Source organism: Gallus gallus, chromosome Z (genome assembly GCF_016699485.2).
Source record: "Gallus gallus isolate bGalGal1 chromosome Z, bGalGal1.mat.broiler.GRCg7b, whole genome shotgun sequence".
NCBI classification, from domain to species: domain Eukaryota; kingdom Metazoa; phylum Chordata; class Aves; order Galliformes; family Phasianidae; genus Gallus; species Gallus gallus.
The window spans coordinates 33394616-33400615 of record NC_052572.1 but is presented as its reverse complement, the minus strand read 5'-3'; positions in this window follow the sequence as shown (position 1 = coordinate 33400615).

The window sequence follows — 6000 nt, the reverse complement described above, 5'->3', positions numbered from 1 at the left end:
TGCATGTGATCTCACTGTCAGTGACACTGATGAAGATATTAAAAAAGATATTAATAAAGATCACGCACTCATTGACAGGAGGATAAAAGACAAACAAACAAACAACATAGTGAATCATTATAGTTTGCAAAAGAAAAATGAATCAAGACAATACTGCCCAGAGGAATTTAGAAAAAAAAAAAAAAAACAATAGGAGAAAGTCATGAGAAGGAATCAGGTCACCTCCTACCTCTTTAGCAAACAAGTGGCAAATAGCCAGTTGCAACAATTAAGTTACTTGACCTAGTCTCAGACTTGTTCAGAATAGACAGTCTTTTCAGTGTTCTGCTAAACCTAAGACAAGAATATCTAAACTCTAAATGTGACAAAAACACAAAGGTAAGAAAACTTATTTAAAATCAGCCCAAACTGGATTGCCTTCTGTAGAATATACAACAGGTGCAAGCACAAGGAGGCAGGAAGGAGGCATTTTCACTCATCTGGTATCTGGTGCCTGCACTGCATCGTCTTTCTTTGTTCTTTTAATAACAGAGCCATCAGTGACTCAGGAGCAGTTGCCTAGGGGACTTCCATTGTGCTAAACATTCAGGAGATACTCAGTTTCCTCCCCATCTGTTTTGTGTCACAGTAAACCCCCCCCATGTTCAGGAATACTGACATCTCCCTCTTAGAGAGCAAATATTCAGTTCTCAAAAAAATTGCATGTACTGTTCTGTAGAGAAGGCAGGATCATATGAGAGCAGACAGAACGCTAGTTTGCACTGTAGAATAGACTCCTTTGCCTTGAACTCTAAAATTAACTTATCAAACCATCACTACGGCAAGTGTCTGCAGAGTTTCTGTCATAATGCCAGGATTAATATTGAACTGGACCTCACCAATGACTTATAAATCCTCTTTGCATAGCACCTTAAATACAGATGCTATTTTAGAGGAGGATAATACTAGGAAAAGCCTTATCCAGTTAATTCCATGCAAAAGGAAGCCTTATAATGGAACTTAGTCACTTCCTGTACCCTGCTTGGGCTCATATTATGTACTAGTGCCATCCAGTGTTAGACACAAGGTCATTTACATAAAAAAAAATAATAAGATAATAATCCCTGATTCTTGTATACTTCACTTCCCCGGTTACTTTTCCAAGTTCACAGTATGTACACTGAATATCAACCCAATTACTGCTTTAAAAGTCTGTTAGAAACACTCCATTTTAAGTTCAATCACAGATTTCAAACACTAAACATTGAAAATGAGGAGGATCACAGTGATCTGACAAATTCTGTGCCCCCACAGAATAAAAGACTTTTGAATCCTGTTTATCTTAGTGGCAGTTCAGATCCATTCCAAACAACTTGTTCCCTGTTCATTCCTTGCCTGGAAGGAAGGTCTGTATAATCTGTAGGACGTGACTGTCTCAGTCCTAAAAGACTGAGAACATATCCTGTAACCACTCCCTTTCATAGGAACTTCCAGTGCGTGATGGATAATATTTTATTGAGAGAATTTAAAAAAAAAAAAAAAAAATCACTCTTTTTTTTCTTTTTTTTTTCTTTTTTTTTCCAGTCGAACTTACATATTGAATAAGACTCAGTGGCATTTCATTACACTCTCTTCTACAGATGATCATCATCAGTCAGTGCTGAACTAAAGGTAATAGATTATTTTCATGAGCACTTTTAGTTCAGAGACACACAATTTACAGGGCTTTTAATATACTACGCATTACTTCTGAAATAATATATTAAGATAACAGCGGCTAGGTTAATGAGGCATGAATATCCTTTAGCTTCACAGTCACATAATCCTACCGGTGAAGGCTTGGATGGAAACCAAATCAGGACTGGAGCAGAAACCAGGAAAATGCAAGTAATCAACCCAGAGCTAAGACATGAGTGACAAAAGAGAGCCTGAGGAGCAAGAGTGAGAAATGATCTCTGATCTCCAGGAAAAGCAAAGAAAACACTGTCAGAGGCATGAATTGGGCTGCACTGTCAAGCTTCTCTGGTAACCTTCACCCAGCACCCCTGGCTCCAGGCCATGAGCCCATGAGTGCTGGGGCTCAGGCACTGCCTGGCATGAGCCATGTCCCAGGATATCTGTCCCCAGCCCTGACTCCTGCTGGTGCTGAACTGCTATTCGGCTTTCCAGGGCTAACCTTGAATGTGAGTCATCACTTCACTTTGCCCGATGATGGCAAGCCTGCCACTGGGGCCTGCAGTGATGGTTCTGTTGTATGTGCTGCAGGAGCCATCCTATCACATCTGGGACTGGGCTCTGGAGCCTCGTCCTAACAAGCTCAGACCTCCCTTAGCCATGGGCATGGCAGAGCCTGCTGGAATCAGCATGGCAGAGCCCAGCTTTGCAGTGTCTTTGGGATTTCAGGTCATTAAGCTGGGGTCTGCTCTGCCGAAAAGAGATCGCAGGCTCTGGGGTGAACTCATGTCTTGCTTGTTCCAGCTTGTGGCATCACTTGCATTTTAGTGCTTGGAAAGAAATTCCTGTAGAGAAGTTCTTGTCTTGAGCCATATCTATGCTGTTTGGACGACATAGCAGTGTACATCCAAATCACTTAATTTTCTATACATACAGTATTCTGCTATTTTTAGAGTAGTGATAATTATATTTTTAATTTACAACTGCAAACCTTGTTTTTAACATTGAGAAGCTATAGATAATGCTTCTGTTGACTACAGTTATTTATGATGCGTGGCAATACACAAAAGAGAATCTCTTGAAATAAACACTTCACTCTGAGTTGCCAATGCAAAACAGTAGCTAAGTGGGTACATGCAGCCCTGCATAAATAGCTACAGAAAGATAGAACAGAGAAATAGCACTACCTCAGAAAGATAAGTATCTTCACTAGGATGTTAAGACAACAGCCTCAGCAAGCTGGATCCTCTGCTTACTTATCTGGCTGTGGAGATGTTTGGGGACCGGCTCTTTTCATATGCCAGTCTGATATCCAGGTTTAATTGCTCAAAGCTATCCAGTGGCGATGCTCAAATCGAGGTGCACTGCCACAGAAAGTGGCTTTTTCTCACGTTCTAATCTTCAGCTGATAGCTAATTAAATATTAATTCTATTGTAAAGATGAACCAGAAAAGGCAATTAAAATGTGAATGATGGCCAGAATTAAAATACATACTTTCCTGACTTCATAACTTCTATGCATTCGTGAAGGAAAGAAACAAACGTCTGCACAGGTAGCAGCACAACTGAACTGGCTTCTGAATATGTGACTACAGCACAGCTAAGGGAGTGTTCCGTACTGACTTGATCTTTCATTATACCCTAGGAAATTCCAGATCAGAATATCTCAAAAATAGACCCTTCTTTTATGTATGATGATAGTGAATAACAAAACATAATAAAGCATGGAAGTAAATGGAGCTGAAGGACTCAAAGATCCAGAGTATTATTTTATTCTACTAGCACGACTACATCTAACTTTGAGATATCTAGAGAAAAGCAAAGGTGTAAATAGCTTTATCTTTTTTAGATAGCAAAGACTGAGACCTTGTTTGACAGCTACATAAGCAGTTTGAACTGTTTTGAGTTTCTCCTTGAATTACTCTCAACTGTGACCACCTGGTCATACTATATTAGTCCAATCTCATGTATGTAAGAATTTCTACTGCTCTATCTTGCACAACAGAAGATAACAGGATCACATAGACATCGGGGAAGTACTGAAGCACGTGGGAAGAAATACCTTTTCTAATGACAAATCCTCATGACAGAAACAGATGGGTACCATTTGTCATAAGAGATCTGTATTCTGGAAGCTTCATGCCTCTGATTGGTTCCTATCAAGGTAAATCAGGATTTGTGTGGGCTAGACAGATGGCACTAGGGAAACATAAAGTGAGAAGTTATTATTGACAGATGCTGACTTTCATTTTGACATTTTAGAGTACAAAATAAAGATTTTTGAAATGATTAGAACACTTTCACAACTTTGAAGCTCTGCACAATTCCAAAGTTTTCTTTCTCTCTCTCTCTCTCTCTATATATATGACCATATATATATATACACACACACACACATATGCATGCATACGTTCATATACATACATATATGTCTTGTAGGAGCAGCCCTCATATAAATGCACACAGACATACATGTATGTATATATTTGTGTGTATTTATATGAAGACTGCTCTGAAAGTAATGCCTTCTATTTTATTATGTTGCCCCACAGTGTCAGAGGTGGATGTTGGTGGTACAGCAGTAGAAGTTGAACCTTCTCAGCAACATTCCATTACATTTTATTGCTGTGTAACAGATGGCAGCAGAGGTGCTGTCTGAGAGAATGACGTCTGATATGAAGTGCTTATGAAGCAAAGCTGTGGCACTGAATTTCCCTATGCAGAAAAAAACGGCACCCACTGACATTCACTGATGCTTGCTGAATATTTATGGAGAGCAAATATTTATGGATGTGAGCACAGTGAGGTGGTGGGTGGTGCATTTCAACAGTGGCAACAATGACATGGAACCCAAGACACTCCAGACAGCCACACACAGCTGTCTGAAATAAAGAGCATTTCCATCAGCTCATCCATATGAATTGACTAATGGCAGTGACTATGTCAACAAATAGTGTTTTGTAGCTGAGAATTTGCTCTATCCAATATTACTGTGTTCTCTGTATCTGTAGTAGCTTTCACTGAAATACATAGGAGGCACTACTATCAGAGCAACCTGCTTACATAAAAGTTGCTATGCAGTAGGGACTTGCCTCTGTAACACCTTACATAATGGTTCTAAGTAGCCAGTATTTCTCACATGTTTCAGTATAAATTATTATAGCCTGAGTGTCCTGTCTTTCTGACACAGTACTTCAGAGTTTCCAGGAATAAAACATCCTATCCAAAGTGCACAGGTGAAACCACTCACAACTGTGCCCAGAAGTCAGCACTGAACCCATTTTTTGTGAAAGTTTGCCATCTAGAGGTCATATCAGAAAGCTCCAGGATGTAAAAGGACAGAAACACAGGATTTTCTGAATGTTCATTGGTAGAGTTAGTCCAAAATGCCTTCACCTTTTATAATATTTTATATTTAGATTTGTTAGCAATAGCATATCAGAAGAGTCAAGCTGATACTTCTCCTCAAGTCAGAATCAGTTCTGCACTAATTTGTAACGTAGTTGTATAACCTGCAGCTGGTCCCTGTGAAAGAGGACATTTTAGCTGTTCGGAAGCCCTCACTTCTTCTGCAGGCAGGACACAAATGAATTAAGAAGGAAAAATTCATTACAGAAACAGAATTTAACAATAGTAACAGAGATATGTAAAAAATTGTTTTTTTTTCTGAATGTCAGTATGGTTATTCTTCTTACAAAAATATCTCAAACTAGATGAAAATGTTTCTTTGAAAAATGCTGATACTTCGGTTTTCAATTTCATTATTATACTAGATGTGTTGGAAATAATAAATACTTTTTAAAAATACCTTTATCAGGCAGAGAAACACTGTCAAAGATACTTGACAACCTCTCCAGTGAATTCTCCAGAAAGGGCACCAGTCATTTCTGTGCTATAATTTCATTGAACACATGGACAGTAGGAAGGTATTTATTTGCTCTTCTTCATAAGAAAATCCAATTTATGGTTTTACCTGTTTGTTTTTCTTCTGATTCTTATGATGGTACTTGTGGTTTTAGGGTTTTATGTCAGTGATAATCGCTCTCCTCCCATCCCAGCCCAATCTCTCAGCAGACATTTACAGGGATAGATTAAATTGGCACCCGCCTGTGCAGCTGATTCTTCTTTGGATACATCCAGAAAATACCCCATGTGTGACACTGTCCAAAGAGGAACAGGCAAGGTAAATTGCAGTTCACCTGACTAGTAGATGACTGGTGTCTCGTGGTCATTAAAGGCTGATCATAACAACTACCTACACTGATTTGCTATAGCAACCTTTGTTTTGCTGCACTGTGCACTGTACTTAATTTTGCATTTGACAATGAAACAAGTACTTTTAAATCT